General features: G+C 44.7%; 2 long non-coding RNA genes across 4 annotated transcripts in view; one reads left to right on the top strand and one right to left on the bottom strand.

Moving 5' to 3' along the window:
- Positions 1-10,855, bottom strand: part of LOC143652406 (uncharacterized) — a 29,976-nt gene extending 19,121 nt beyond the window's left edge. Inside the window, exons 1-4 of the long non-coding RNA XR_013160643.1 lie at positions 10,687-10,855; positions 10,023-10,113; positions 9,677-9,782; positions 7,355-7,470 (exon numbers count right to left, since the gene is read on the bottom strand). This is a non-coding gene — a long non-coding RNA (uncharacterized LOC143652406). The remainder of the gene's footprint in view (positions 1-7,354; positions 7,471-9,676; positions 9,783-10,022; positions 10,114-10,686) is intronic.
- A 13-nt stretch (positions 10,856-10,868) lies between these two features.
- On the top strand, positions 10,869-15,822 carry LOC143652405 (uncharacterized). 3 transcript variants are annotated; one of them, XR_013160641.1, is made up of 5 exons: positions 10,869-11,241; positions 11,810-11,921; positions 12,078-12,172; positions 12,369-12,423; positions 13,261-15,822. It is a non-coding gene; the product is annotated as an uncharacterized LOC143652405 (long non-coding RNA). The 3 variants fall into 3 exon arrangements; XR_013160642.1 differs by lacking the exon at positions 11,810-11,921; XR_013160640.1 differs by lacking the exon at positions 10,869-11,241 and having other exon boundaries at positions 11,489-11,921.
- Positions 15,823-16,355: the final 533 nt, after the last annotated feature.

Genomic DNA, 16,355 nt, shown 5'->3' with positions numbered 1-16,355 from the left:
GGAGTTAAGCTGGAAATCAATAACCACCAAAAAATTAAGAACTTTTACAAATATATGGACATTAAATAACACACTGTTAAACAATTAGTGGGTCAAAGAAGAAATTGCTAAAGAAATCGGTAATTATCTAGCGAGAATGAAAATGAGAATACAACATATCAGAACTTATGGGATGTGCTGAGGGAGAAATACATTGCCCTAAATGCTTATACTAAGAAAAAAGAAAGAGCAAAAATTGAGGACTTAACTGCTCACCTGGAAAAACTTGAGAAAGAACTGCAAACTAACCTCTAAGCAAATAGAAGAGAAATAACAAAGAGTTAAATGAATGGGACAACAAAAGACAATAAAAAGAGTCAATAAAACCAAAAGTTGGTTCTTTGAGAAAATCAAGAAAATTGATGGGCCATTAGCAAGGCTGACAAAGAAAAAAAGAGAGAGGATGCAAATAAACAAAATCTGAAATGAGAGGGGTTTACTACCATAGACCCTGAAGAAATAAAATAAATCATAAGAGGATAGTATGAACAACTATACACCAACAAACTAGTCAACTTAGATGGAATGGACAAATTCTTGGAATCATGTGGACAAGGTACACTGAGTCAAGAAGAAGTAGAAGATCTCAACAAACCAATCACCCATAAAGAGATTCAAACAGTCATGAGAAATCTTCCTATAAAGAAATCCCAGGGCCAGATGGCTTCACAGGGAAATTTTATCAAACTTTTCTAAAAGAATGAACACTAATCCTGCTCAAACTTTTCCAAAAAATTGAAGAAAAATGAACATGATCTAACTCGTTTTATGAAGCTAACATCAATTTAATACCAAAACTGCTGCACAAGTAGTTCAGTGGTTAGAATGCCTGCCTTCCATGTAGGAGACCCAGGTTCAATTCCTAGACCATGCACCCAAAAACAAAACAAAACAAAACAAAAAACTGGGTAAAGACGCTACAAAAAAAGGAAAACTACAGACCAATCTCCCTAATGAACCTAGATGCAAAAATTACCAACAAAATATTAGCAAATCAAATCCAACAGCACATTAAAAAAATTATACACTGTGAGCAAGTGGGTTTATGCCAGGAATGCAAGGATGGTTCAACACAAGAAAGTCAGTTAATGTAATAAAGAGCATTAACAAATCAAAAGGGAAAAATCATATGATCATATCGATTGATGCTGAAAAAGCATTTGACAAAATTCAATATCTTTTTCTGATAAAAGCACTTCAAAAGGTAGGAATCAAAGGTAACTTCCTCAACATTATAAAAGGCATATACGAAAAACCCATAGCCAGCATCTTACTCAATGGTGAGATGCTGAAAGCTTTCCTCCTAAGATAAGGGACGAGACAAGGAAGCCCTCTGTCACCACTATTATTCGACATTGTATTAAAAGTTCTAGCGACTGCAACTGGGCAGGAAAAAGAAATAAATGGCATCCAAACTGGAAAGGAAGATTTAAAGAGAAGGAGGAGTACAACAGAGAAGATGGGATTTAACAAATAAGTCTGGCTGCTGAATCATTATATTGATATTTCTATTGGTCTCCAGGGTCTTGGAGCAGCTAGAAGAAAAAACAAAAAATCATGGAACTGTAACCCATATCAAATTTTAAAATCTGTTCTATAACTACTTGTTAAAATGGTTCCTTGATCAGAAGCAACGCTGTGTGGAATACCTCAACAGTGGATTAAGCATTTTGTAAGTCCATGGATGATAGTTTTTGTGGAGGCATTGCATACAGGGAAGGCAAACCCATATCCAGAGTACATGTCTACTTCATGAGAACAAATCATTGCCCCTTCCATGATGGAAGTGGTCCAATGTAATCAACCTGCCACCAGGCAGCAGGCTGACCATCTCAGGGAATGATGCCATATGAAGGACTGATTATGGGTTCCTGTTGCTGGCAGAATGGGCACTCAGCAGTGGCCATATCCAGGTCAGCCTTGGTGAGTGGAAGCCCATGTTGCTGAGCCCATGCATAATCTCCATCCCTTCCACCATGCCCACTTTGTTCATGAGCCCATCAAGCAATGGCAGGAGTGGCTGAGGAAAGTGGATGACTTGTTTCCACAGGATGTGTCATCTTATACACTTGATTATTAAACTTTTCTCTGCAGAAGTCACCCTCTGATGAGCATTCACATGGGACACAAATATCTCCATGTTCTTTGCCCACCCAGAAAGGTCTTTCCACATACCTCTTCCCCAGACATTTTTGTCACCAATTTTCCAATCATGCTCCTTCCAAGTCCCTGATCATACAGCCAAACCATTAGCAAGAGACCATGAGTCAGTATACAAATGCACCTCTGGCCAGTTTTCCTTCCAAGCAAAATGAACTACCAAGTGCACTACTGAAAGTTCCATCCTCTGGGAGGGTTTCCCCTCACCACTACTCTTTAAGGACATCCAAGAAAGGAGTTGTAGTACTGCAGCTGTTCACATCTGGGAGGTCCCTGCATATCATGCAGAACCACCTGTCAACCAGGCCCCAGTTTTCTCTTCCTTAGTCAACTGACTGAAAGGAACTCCCCAAGAGGCCATAGCTCTGGTTTGGGAAAGAGAAGGCAATATGGCAAGAATGAGGGCCATGGGCATTTGGGCTTACTCATGCCCAATTTTATGGCTTGGTGATTCAGAAAACACCCAGCTCATGATAGGCAACTAGGGTCTTATGATAACTTGGATGCCTATGGTTAAGTGTTCGGTCTCTACTGAGGTCAAGTAGCAGGCTAAAAGCTGTTTCTCAAAAGGGGAGTAGTTATCTGCAGTAGATGGCAAGGGTTTGCTCCAAAATCCTAAGGGTCTGCATTGTGATTCTCTTACAGGAGCCTGCCAAAGGGTCCAGATAACCTCTCTATTTGCCACTGATACTTCTAACACCATTGGGTCTGCTGGCTCATAAAGCCCAAGTGGCAGAGCAGCTTTTACAGCAGCCTGGCCATGTTGCAAGCCTCCTTTTGTTCTGGTTCCCACTCAAAACTAGTAGCTTTTCTGGTCACTCAGTAAATAGGCTGGAGTAGCACACCCAAACGAGGAATATGTTGTCTCAAAAACCCAAACCAGTCAACTAGGCATTATGTCTCTTTTTTGATTGTAGGAGGTGCCAGGTGGAACAGTTCATCCTTCACCTTAGAAGGGATATTTCGACATATCCCCCATCAGTGGACATCCAGAAATTTCACTGAGATAAAAGACCCCTGTAACTCCCATCCCCTGACACACAAATGCCTTACCAATTAGTCTAGAATATTTGCTGCTTCTTGCTCACTAGGTCCAATCAACATGATATCATAAATATAATGAGCCAGTGTGATATCTTATGGGAGGGAGAAATGATCAAGGACAAGATTGTGACATAAGGCTGGAGAGTTGCTATACCCCAGACACAAGAAGACAGTGAAGGTATACTGCTAGCCTAGCCAGCTGAATACAAACTATTTCTGGTGATTTTTACTGACAGCTACTGAGAAAAAAACATTTGCCAGACCAACAGCTGCATACCAGGTATCAGGTGATGTCTTGATTTGCTCGAGCATTAATACCACATCTGGAACAGCTGGTGCAATTGGAGTTACCACCTGGCTAAGTACGATAATCCACTGTCACCCACCAAGACCCATCTGTTTTCTGCACAAGCCAAATAGAATTGAATGGGGATGTGGTAGGAGTCACCACCCCTGCATCCTTCAAGTCCTTAAGAGTGGCACTAATCTCTGCAATTACTCCAGGAATATGCTATTGCTTCTCATCCACTATTTTGCTAGGTAGGGGCAGCTAGTGGCTTCCACTTGGCCTTTCCTACCATAATAGCCCTCACTCCATGAGTCAGAGAACCAATGGGGGAGAACCAATGGGGGACTCTGCCAGTTGCTGAGTATGTTGATTCCAATTTTGCATTCTGGAACTGGGGAAATGACCACAGAATGAGTCCTGGACCCACTGGACCCACTGTGAGACAGACCTGACCTAAAACTCCATTGATCGCCTGACCTCCATAAGCCCCTATTCTGACTGATGGACCAGAGTAATGTTTTGGGTCTCCTGGAGTTAATGTCACTTCTGAGTCAGTGTCTAATATTCCTCAAAATATCTGATCACTTCCTTTTCCCCAATGCACAATTATAATGATAAAAAGCCATAGATTTCCTTGGGGAAGTCTGGGAGGAAGGTTAACAGTGTAAATTTTGGGTAGTGTTAAAGGGTCCTTCTCCAAGGGTATCTGGCCCTCCTCTCACTCAAAGGGCTCTGGGTCTGTAAACTGTCTCAAGTCTGGGAATTGAATAAGGGACTGTGACTTGGTTTTGTTTTTTAATTCAAGTTGGACTTCTGTTCACTTGACTTAGAATTCTTCTGCTTATACACCTCAAACAAGAATTTAGTAGACTGCCAATCTATTTTATTTCTAAGTACCCCATGATCTACTAGTCGGTGCCACAAGTCTCTGCGAGTCAGATTATTTTGACTGTTGCTTTTAGTCTGCCGTCCATTTTGGTGGCCATGCCCACCTTGTCTATGGTGATTAACTATTGCCACATGGGTTCTGCCAACTCAGGAATCCAAACATCCCCACTGTGTTTAAGGGATTCCAACTCAGTAACAGCAATTCCCACGCTAATTTCTGACCTACAGAGAAGGGTGACAACAGAGCTCTTCAGGAATGATGGAGCAACTCTCACGAGTTTATTTCTCAAGGTTCTGGTGAAAGATGTGTCCTGTGGACATTCCTGTGGTGTGTGAGCACATCTTCCATGATAAATCCACTCTAACATTTCAATCTCTCCAAGCCTCTGGATCCCCTTATCTACATTATACCAGGTGAGTTCTGGCATTTTGACCCTAGGTAATGTTGGCCATCTTTGGATCCATATTTCAGCCATCCATCCAAACAGACTGTTGATGCCCTTTCTAACACCTTGAGCTACAACACTGAATGCAGAATCTCTGCTTAGTGGGCCCATATCAATAAATTTACTTTGATCCAACTTTATATTCCTTCTAACATTATCCCACACCCTTAATATCCATTCCCACACATATCCCCCTGATTTCTGTCTATATAGACTGGAAAACTCACACAGTTCTTTTGGTGTATAGCATACCTCCTCGTGGGTCACACTTTGTACCTCACCTTTCAGAGCCTGTTGGGACTTTAGTATAGTTACGTGTCTTAAGGCAAAAAGGGGTGGCAGAGGTGGGTCATGAAAATAAACAGAAATGTTTTTAAGCCAACTATCTCCAGGAATTCCATTGTAGTTTCATCTGGTAAAAAAGGATTAGTTGCTCCAGACAGAGGAATGAGGGCTGTTTCCAAAGAGGAGGTGGTTACAGGGTTATCGGGCACTGAAGGGTTAATCTTGTTAGGTGGAGGTTGGATGACAGACTCCTCTGGGCAGTAGAGAGGCTCAGAAACTATTTCATAAAAGCAAGTTGGAGGTCGAGAAGCTCTTTCCTCAGGCAGTCCATTACAGGTCTATCTAGCAAAGGCTCAGAAGATTCCAGGGAGTCCATCTCCCCATTGCCATCATTATCAAGCCATATGTCCCCATCCCACATTCAGGATCCCATTCTTTTCCGATCAAAGCCCTTACTTTAACAATAGACACCCTGCAAGGTTGAGATTTTAGTTTACGTTGTAAATTGGCTACTTGCACAAAGAGGCTTTGTGTCTGGTTTCCAAAGATCTTAGGTCTGCAACCCTAGAAAATAAGATTTTCTTTCAGGGCAAACGTGGATGCTTTTACATCATTCATATGGCACTTAAGTTGCAAATTTGAAGCCTTCAGCTCATCCCTTTTCCTCACCACTGTATCCAACATATCTAACATTATACCTCTTAATTCCACAAAACTCCATGTGCCAGTTTGAAGCTACTATGTGTTCCAGAACAGCCATGTCCTTTAATCCTCATTCGATATTGCTGGGTAGAATCTTTTTATTGTTCCCGTGGAGATATGATCCACTCAGTTGTGGGTGGTAATTTCTGATTAGATGGTTTCCATGGGGATGTGTCTCAACCCATTTAAGGTAAGGTTGCTTACTGGAGTCCTTTAAGATGGAGCCATTTTGGAAAAAGCTTTAGAGCCACGAGAATGGACAGGGCTAACAGAATCAACAGAGCCCATGCAGCCAGAGACCTTTGGAGATGACAAAGGAAAATGCCCCTGGGGGAGCTTCACGAAATAAGAAGTCAGGAGAGAAAGCCAGCAGATGTTACCATGTGCCTTTCCAGCTGACAGAAGTGTTCTGGACCCATGGGCCTTTGTTGAATCAAGGTATCTTTCCCTGGATGCCTTAGAAGCAAAATTTTCACAGCCTTAGAGCTGTAAAATTGCAACTTAATAAATTTCCCTTTTTAATAGCCACTCTATTTCTGGTATATCGCATTCTGGCAGCTTTCAAACTAGAACTCTGTAAAGGTGTCAAAAACATTCTTAACATTGTTACACCTCTTAATTCCACAAAACTCCATAAAAGTGCCAAAAACATTATCACCCAGAGCCTTGCCTCATATAAGCATACAATTAGCAGAATCTAATGGTAATAGTTTGAGTATCTCTCTTGCCAACTCACCCCACGGACTGTCAGTGCCATCTTGATTATTGGGAACAGAGACATTAGTGCCTCTGAGTCTAATCAGTAGAAAACCAGTTGTAAAAACATTTTTAAGATTCTGTTTCTCATGAATCACTTCTGGTACCAATTTGCATTAGTTAGGGTTCTCTAGAGAAACAGAACCAACAAGAGAGATCTGTAAATATGAGATTTAGAAAATTGTCTCATGCAACCAGGGGAATGGAAGAGTTCAAAATCTGCAGGGCATGCTGTGAAACTGGTGGCTCCAATGAAGGGTCTGGGTGAACTCCACAGGAGTGACTCACTGAAGAAGCAGTGAAAAAGTCTTCTTCTTAAAAGTTTTCAACTGATTGGATTATCCATTGGTAGGAAACATGCATTAGTTGGCACCAGAATCTAATGATTACTTATGGCATTTGAATATATCTCAATAAATTTTGCAGAAAAAAATGTTTTTTTTAAAAGAGAGAGGGATGGAGAGAGAGAGAGAGGTATTGGTGAGGGGAGAAGGTTCGAAAGAACCTATTAATTTTAAAAGATTTAAGAGATATATCCAAATGCAGTGTTTAGGCTTATTTGACCCTGATTCAAATAACTATAAACACATAACAAACACGAAAGCAAAATTATATAACAACTGAGGAAATCTATAACCTGAGTGGATATTACTTGGTATTAAGTAATCGTAGTTAATTTTTTAGGCTGTAACAATGGAATTGTGGTTATGTTTAAAAAAATGTGGAAGGAATCCTTATCACTTACAAATATATTCTTGCAATGGATTGCTGTAGTAATGGCCTCCAATGGATCACTTTTGCCTGTTTCCACACCCCAGTGCATGCTCTTGCAACACTGATTCTTGGGCTCAGCTCCATGATCTGTTTGGACAATAGAACATTAGCAAACATGAGGCAAGCAGAGGCTTGAAAAGTACTTACACACTGGGGCTTGCCATCTCTTGTGCAACACTCTTCTGGAGTATTGCCACTACATGAACAAGGCCAAGCTAGCTTGCTGGACTGGCCTTGTGGAGGAGAGCTGAGGCACCCTGACCACCACCAGACATGAAAGTGAAGTCATTGTCAAACGTCTAGCCCCAGCCAAGCCACCAATGATGGCATCTGCATGAGAGGGCCCAAGCAAAATGAAAGAAACACCCAGCTAATCCCAGTCCAAATGGCTGAATCACGATTTAATAAGTGATTGCTATTTTAAGCCACCAGATAACAGCATTAGATAAATAATATAATTCCCAATTATCTACCCACAAGATTATATGATATTTGGAGATTTGCTTCAAAATAAGCTGGGGGTGGGGGTATAGAGGAAATAAGATTTGTTATGGGCTGATAATTGTTGAAGCTGGTGGGGAGTACATAAACGCTTATTTTATTATTCTCCCTACCTTTGGTTACGTTTGAAATGGAAATGTTCCTCAATAAAAAATTTAAAAGAAGGAAGAAAGGAAGGAAAGAGGGAGGAAGGGAAGGAGAGAGCAAAGAAAGAGCAGGAAACCACTTTTGTTTATTGACAAATAAAGCAATTGAGACTCAGAGAAGGAAAGTGAATTCTCCAAAATAACAAGCCAGGTCATGACTGAAGAAATCCTCCCTAACCTCTGGGACAGCCCGTCTCCACCACCCCACATGGTCAGAGATAGGAAAGTTCCATAGGAGAGCCAGTACAGGTGGGAATCTTTTTTCTCTTGATGGAAAAAGCCTTGAGGCAGGTCTAAGTCATTAGAAGATGTTAAGATTGTTGATGACAAATGATGCCAATTCGTGGGGTGTATTGTTTATCTAGGGTTTGGGGAAGAAATACTTGTTCTCTCGGGTGAGTGTACCCAGCTACACAGAGAATGGCCTGGGAAGACCTCCATCCACCCCCTGCCCTGCCTCTTGGCACCAAAGACTTGTTATGATTTCCGAGGTGTGTAGTAACTCTGATGGGATGGCCGGGGTTTGTGCTGCATTCTGGCAACAGAGAGCCTGTGACAAATGGCGGGATGGCAATTCCAAAAAGCCCTTTCCAAGGGCAAATCTATTAAAGCTGTTTCCCACACATACAAAATGAGCAAAGATTTCATTAATCATCAAATGGGAAAATTCAGCGTTGCAATTATTTGTCTACCGCCCCAGGATACACTGTACACCGTTTATTTAATCAGACTGTTGAATGTGATGGCCCAGACTCACGCTAGCCTTAACCAGACATTAAAGAAGGGCTATATCATGGAAGGAAAAAAAAATCTTCCAGATCTCATTATTTGCTGTCGGTTTCCTTGAAAACTTCTGAATCTTAGAACTCAGCCAGAGCTGACTGGGTGGAAAGCAGATTCCAAGAGCTGATAATTGGGCCTAGGACCAAAAAGTCAAATATAACAAAACAAAACTAAATTGAATCTCTCTCCTAACCTCAATGGCAGGGCCCATGCCTTGCTTTTCTTGAGAGTAATGTTTGCTGAAAGGATCCAAAGTGCTCTGTCTTTGTGTTTTATGGTTTGTCTGGATGTCCTAGAGCCTCAGAGGTGGCTTGGGAGAGCTAAGAGGGCTTCCCAGACATCTAGGAGCTGCCAGCCCTTGCTTCAGCAGCAAAGTGTGTGGTTGTTCAGATAAAACCCTTCAGCTAAGTATAATGCGTGGAACCATTGTGGGGTTGGAGACAGCCCCGCAGCTCTCCTTCCAGGAAGGTTTTCTAAGATCCCTGACCAACGCCTTGAGAATCATCCTAGGAAGTCAAACATATTTTTTCTAATTCATTGCCATATATTTAATATATAAAAGTTTTCACAACAGGGGTCCCTGGGCAGCGGGTGGTCGAGACGTTAGGGGTTTGAGGCCCAAGGGGTTTAAGGCTCCATTCTCCCTCGAGTGCCCAGCTTGGTTGACCTGGATGCCAACTGCCTGCAGATATGCCTGCAGGTGGCCCAGTGGGGAACTCCTACCCCTAAAGAGAGGTAAGAAGAGGGGAAAAGGCTGGTCACCTCATCTGTCTGCAACAAGAGAGCCCCCTGCCAGAGCCCTTTCCTTCCCTTGGAAAATGTCACTTTCTCCCAACTCCAAGTGTCCACTGCAGAGGACTCACCTAGAGCTCAGGAGCTATGTTGACCCTTATCACAAGCCCAAGCTCGGCTGACCTAGATTTGGACCCAGCGCTGATAGATTGTGCTGCTCCTGAACACCCATGAGGACTGGAATGAATGAATGGTGATGCAGCTCTTCGCAATGCATGGCTCCCACGGTGTAACTTCCTCCAAGTGATGCCTATGCCATGAGAATATGGCAGTCCTGGACCCATCAAAACAGCAGCTCTGCTCCATCTCATGTTCAGAGGCCTGGCCTCCTAAACCTAATGCTAAAGGATACAAATCTTGCCATGGAGGGGGGATGGAGAGGCATTCCAGTGACCCACCCCCCAGGCCACTGCCCACCTGCCCATGTGTGTGGGGCTCCATCTCTGCTCCAGGGAAGCCTCGGGCTGCTGGGAGGGTGGGGAACTGAGGTGCTGGTACCTGCAATGTCCTATGGGAAGTCCTCAAATCAGGACAGTGAGCCTGGATCTGCAGCTCCCAGGGGCAGCCCCCCGCCCCCACCAGCATGCCACGGCAGAAGGTGGCCACTGGGCAGGACAACATATGTGGCTGCCCCCAGTCCAGAGCTGCAGTCAGCTGGAGCCCGGCCAGTGGGGCAGTGACTTCCCTCTATCAAATGAAATCTGCCTAGAAGAAAGGCAGCTGAAGTTCAGGGTCCCAGACCTACCAATTCCCAGGGGCTGCACTCAGAACCCAAGTGGGTAAGCCAGTGAAGGAGTCTCTACTTGAAAAGAAGCACATCCAAAAATAAAACTACACTGTAAGGTCCAGCCATGCCCATTTTTTCTGCAGAGGATTGACACCTCAAAAAGGAAAGAGGCAATGTCCCTTGCAAAACGTCAGTCTCCCCAGAGAAGAAAAAAGAAGATTAAAATAAAGATTTTTTAAGGAAATAAAAATGATTAAAAAAAAAGTCAGTCCCCATAAGTGTTTCCAGGGGTCCCTCAGCCCCATCCTGGGGTTGAAGGCACCTGAGGAAATGGTCTCAGGCACGGAGATGTACCTTCCCGTCCCATAATTGTGATGATTCTGCCAGAGCCAGGACAGTGGCTGGGAGTCACACACGCCTCTCCTCTCCGGCCTGTTGGTGGTCCTCCCAGGGACTTACAGGGTGCGGAAGCCTGTGGTTGACACTAGGGGGCAGGGAGGGGTGGCAGGGACGGCGCCTGGGAGCTGGAGGCCAGGAGGTCCGACCTAGGGCTTGCGTGCGCTCTGGAGGAGGCTGTGTGCTGGGGGTCCCCCGCCCGGACGCCGCCCACCCCCGCCGCATTGCTTGGACCCCGGAATGCCTGGGCACCCCGCACTGGCGGGCCCCGCGCCCAGGCCCGAGAAGGCGGCGCCCTTTCCAATTTTCAGAGGCTGCCGGCGGGACTGCGGCCCCTTTGTCCCCGGCGTGTCGCCGCGGAAACGCCTTCTGCTCCTGCGCCGCGAGGACGCCTCTGGTTGCCCGGGGGGGCCTCTTGCCGAGTGCTACAGCAACCGAGCCACGGTCCCCGCGCTGACCCCCTTTCCCTCCCGCCTTCCCACCGCCAGGCCGAGGACCTGCGCGGCCCAGTAGGTGCGAGCCAGAGGGGGGCGCACGCGGGGCTGGGAGGGAGGGCAGGGCAACCCGGACCCCGCTCCCAGATCCCCCTCTGCCCCGCCCCGCTCCGGCCCCACCCACCTCGGCGACCCGGGGACTCGGACCACCGCCCCGGGCGGGCTTCCGGGGCGGGGGCCGAGGAGTGGGTAGAGGAGGGTGTGCCGGGGGCGGGGAGTGGAGGAGGCTGGAGCTAAGCGAGAGAAGGGGGAAGGGAAGAGGGCGGGGAACAGAAGGAGCAAGGCAGGAAGGAAAGGGCGAGGGAGAAGAGGAGGGATGAGGAGAGAGAGAAAGGGGGAGAGGGGATTGAGAGGAAGGAGATTAAGGGGTGGGGAGGACTAGAAGGGAAACCGCACCCCAGCCTCTTTCCTAAGCCCGGGCCAACAGGGGAGGAAATGTTGAAATGAGCCAATGGTACTCTCCTTCTCGGCACCCCCCTCCCAGGCCTTGGGGTCCAAGCATCAGGCTGTGCCCCTCCCCACCCCCAGCTACCAAGCACCGCCCTCCCCCTCTTCCTTCTTGCAACCTGCACCCTTTCCTTCCACAGTCCACCCTGAGCTGCGTAGTTGACCCTAGACCTTCCAGGAGGAGTGCACTTTTGTAAAGTAGACTGTGTCTACTTGGGGGACTTCTGGTCTCCCCACATCAGAGGGAGGATGGTGAGTGCTGGATGCCATCTCCCCATTGTTCACCCCCTCCCCGGGGAGTCCTTGCCGTGCCTCGCATCTGACCATTTAGTCTTTGTCCACCCGTCAGTGTATCCACTACCTTCTTACTTACCTGTCTACTTATATATGTGTTAATTCTTGTTATAGAAAATGGAAAGAATTCATAAATAGTTACATCACAAAGGATATCCTACTGACATCCTTCCTCTCCACACCCACTTCCAGGTAACCACTGTTAATAGGTGAGTATGTCCAGTTCTGAATATAAGCCAACATATGCCTTTGCACATTAAGATGACTTGTACAGAAATGGGGCTATGATATGTAATGAGTCTTTACCAAATGGTAGGCATTGTTCTGTGCACTGGACATATATAGTAATGGCTTTGATCCTCATGAACCTCTATGAGGTTCCTAACTGTCATCCCCATTTTTCAGGTGAGGAAACCAAGATACAGAGAGGTTAAGTTGCCTGCCCAGGATCACACAGCTGGTAAGCTAGTATTTGAACTTGGCTATGGATCCCATGCGCTAATACCTAGACGATCCCACTTTTCCATGCTCCATGAATTGCTTTTCCACTAAAGATATGTGATTTTTTTCTTTTTTTTTTTTGTTGCAACATATGGAAGATTCCTAGAAGAGCGTCTGGTGGCTATGGGTATTTAAGATTTTAATAGAAATTAGCAAAACCTTTCCAAAACAGTAGAGCCAAGGGGCACTGCACATGTGTGGATATAACACCTTGCAGGTCTAGGCTCCATCCTGCCCCCCCATCCCCCACAACTGCCCTTGGTCCCCCTCCGATCTGAGGATGGGGAAGAGGGGAACAGACTTGCATAATCCCCAGAAGTAGGCATGGTGCCATTTGCGCAGAGAACTCTGGGGTTCTGGGGATCCAGAGCTGTTCTAAAGAAGGTGTGCCGAGGTGGTGCTAGTGGCCTGGCTCGGCTGTGGCCTTGTCCGGCTGTGGCCTTGTCCGGCTGTGACATCAGTGTTCTGGGGTGGCTGCAGGCCTATTGCTACCATTGACCTGGGGATACCTCTTGACTCCTGCCCATTTTCCAAACCTGTTCCTCTAGCACCCTCTAGATTCCCTGAGCACCTCCCCAAATACATTCCTTGTTTGTGGTCCTTGCTGTAGGTAAAGAATCCTCTTGACTGATATATACAGCTGGCTATTTGCAACCCTTTAAATTTTTACCCATCTGATAAGGAAAAAGAAAAAACATTTCATGGATTAAAGTTGCATTTTCCTGTTAAATGGGAGGTAGAGGTGGAGACTTCTCTTCAAATAAAATCCATTGTTCTCTTTTCCCCCCCCCCCCAGATCTGTAGCTGGACAGTGGCTGCTGAGATGGACTACATTTCCGTCTGTCTTGCAGCTAAGTAGTTCTCTTCAGTGCAATATGAGGAGCAAGTGATACAAGCCACTTCTGTATCTCAGCCTACAAAGAGTGGGTTTGTTCCCTTCAAGCTGCCTAGAACCTAGCTGTGGCCAAGCAGTCTTCCAGAAAGGAAGGAGTCTGGGTTCCTGAGTGGACATCAGGAGTACAGTTTAGTCATCTCAGAACTCTAATCTGAGCAAGAAACAGACCTGCTTGTTCTTCCAACATCTGTATTGTTGGGTCTCTTTGTTACAGCAGCTGAGCCTTACCCTACTAGCTCATGCTAGTAGCCTTAACCTACTAATGCGTACTCAGCTTTTATATGGAATGTAATGACTGCAGTGAATTCAACCATTTCAGTGGCTTCTGACAGCAGATGCAAACACTGCAGTTACTTCTGTAACCAGCTACAGTACAATTCAGTTCTGACTCTAACAACCTGGAGTTTAACCAGTCTCCAAAGATTCAGGGCCATCCTCTACAAGATTCAGGCACCCTTCAGGCACCAATTGCAAGTTCAGGGGCCCCAGCCTCCCACACTTCTGACCAACAGGCTACAAATTTGGGGTTCCCACCACCCCCTCTAGTTTGATCATTTGCTGGAATGACTCAAAGAAATCACTGAAAGCACTATATTCATGATTATAGTTTTATTATAGTAAAAGAATACAAATGAGAAGAGGCCAAAAGAAGAGATACATAGGATGAGGTTTGGGAAAGTCTTAAATGCAATATTCCCTATCTTCTCCATGAAGAGTCAGAACATGCCACCCTCCTGACACAGGGTATATCTTATGAACCATGGAAACTTAACAAACTTTGAGGGTCCAGAGTTTATATGGGGTCTCGCTACTTAAACCTGGCTGATGGAATCCATGCTCACAGTTGAACTCAGTCTCCAGTCCCCTTTTCCCCTCCTCAAAGCCCCAACCCCCACCTTGTTGGTCTTTCACCCAAAAATTACAGATATGGCTGTCTCCACCCTGTCATCTCATTGGCATATGAATTATCAGGGGTGGTCCAGGGCCTACCATGGAAAATTCTATCACAGAAAATTCCAAGGATGTGGTGGTTACCTTCCCAGGAGTGAGACAGGCCAGTTCACTTTGAGGAAGCCAAATTCCTTACCAAGCAGTGCCTAAAGGATTCTTTATCTTCATAGTACTCCCCAGGAACTCTGTCTATTAACTACATTAATTTTTTGACTTTTAAAGATGTGAATATTTTATTGCAGTCATTTGTCTTTTGATTTTGTTGATGGCAGCTTTCATCCTAGAGAATATATTACTTACAACTCTTGGAGGGTTGTGATGGATATCCAACTCGATCCAGTAGAAGGCAGAGGGGCGTTTACTGAGCAATTTGTATAACTGCTATTTTTATGATATTGAGGCTTCCCACAGGAAACATTTACTACATCTCTGATATTTAGATATTCCTTGTGTCCTTTAATACAACTTAAATTTATTCTTCACATAGGTCCTTCAGAAGTTTGCTTAAGTCTATGCCTAGATTATTTATGGCTTTTGTTACCAATGCCAATGTCATCTTCTGTTTGGCTATTCATGGTAGGAAAAGTATTGATTTGTTCTTTGTCCTTCTACCTGGCTCTTACATACTATAGAACTTCTCAGAGGATGCTAATTATACTTATTTTAATGTCCTCTTATGCTTTCTGCATTAACCTTTTTTCTCTAGATCTGTCTTAGTTTGCCAGGAATTTAGTGTCTCACCGTTTTGAAAGCTAGAAGTCTGAAATCTAGGAGTCACCAGGGCATTTTGCTCTGAAATCTGTGGCATTCTGGCGGTGGCTTGCCAGATGTCTAGAACTCAATCTCTCCCTCCATCACATGGCTGGCTCTCTCCCCATCTGTCTCCTCCTGATTGTCCAAATTTCCTCTGCTAGGAAGGATTTACTCATATTCAGCTATCTAGTCAATATGCATATATATAGTCAATATATTCAGACATATTCTAGCCTGGTTCTGTTTGGCCTCACCCTAACTAATATGATTTTCAAAGACCCTATTTATAATTGGGTTCCCATCCACAGGACTGGGAGTGAAGACTTGAACATGTCTTTGTGGGGAAAATTATTCCATCCATAATACAGGTTTCCATCTGCTGCTTCTTTTAGAAACTCTTGGTTTCCTTCAAATACGTAGGGATTCTTGGTTGTCTAATACCATTTGTAAATGAGCATCTCAGAGCTCTCAAAGTGTAGTCCATGGACCACTGGGGGGTTCCTGAGATTCTTCCAGGAGATCCACAATGTCAAAACCATTTTATAGGACTACTAAGATGTTTTCATCTCTTGAGTGTTCAGTGGAGTTTTCCAGAGGCTACGTGATGTGTGATATCACAACAGATTGAAAGCAGAAACAGATATGAAAATCCAACTGTCTATTAAGCTAGACAGCAGTAAAACTTTCAAAAATATGAAACAATGTCACTGTTCTTACTAAGCTATTTTGGGACAAGTAAAGCTATTTTTATAAATATCATGTTATTTGTACTAATATGTAATGAGTTTATTGCTGTTCTTTTAACATAAGTTAATACATATATATTGTCAATTTTCTCCATTTTAACTTCCATTACAGAAGATACCAGTAGGTTTAACCATATAAATAAAGTCTCTTTGGTTCTCAGTTATGTTTAAGAGGGTAAAGGGGTTCTCAGGGTGGTATGCTTGTGAACTGCTGGTCTTAACCCTTTGGCTGGGTGAAGTATTCCTTCCACACAAGTAACCTTCCTTCTCACTGGGTCTCTCCAGTCTAATTACAGCAACCCTGGCACCATGGGGCATGTGGGGGATTTTGGAGATGAAGCAAGGACGTGCAAGGGGCAGATCGCCTCCTGGGGTCTCTGGTTGGGGGATATTCGGTCTCTCATTGTTGGGCAGTTACCTGGCCAGGTCCTGCTGCTTCTCTCTTTGGGGCCAGTGTTTACCCTGGAGACTCCCCTTCTGGCTCTTTGTTTTCATTTTTAAAGTTCTACTTTAAAGCTTCACCAACAAGGTGCCATCTCAGCTTCA

The sequence above is a fragment of the Tamandua tetradactyla genome, chromosome 12 (genome assembly GCF_023851605.1).
Source record: "Tamandua tetradactyla isolate mTamTet1 chromosome 12, mTamTet1.pri, whole genome shotgun sequence".
Lineage (NCBI taxonomy): Eukaryota > Metazoa > Chordata > Mammalia > Pilosa > Myrmecophagidae > Tamandua > Tamandua tetradactyla.
The sequence above is the reverse complement of the archived record's forward strand: the minus strand, read 5'-3'. Positions and strand labels throughout refer to the sequence as shown.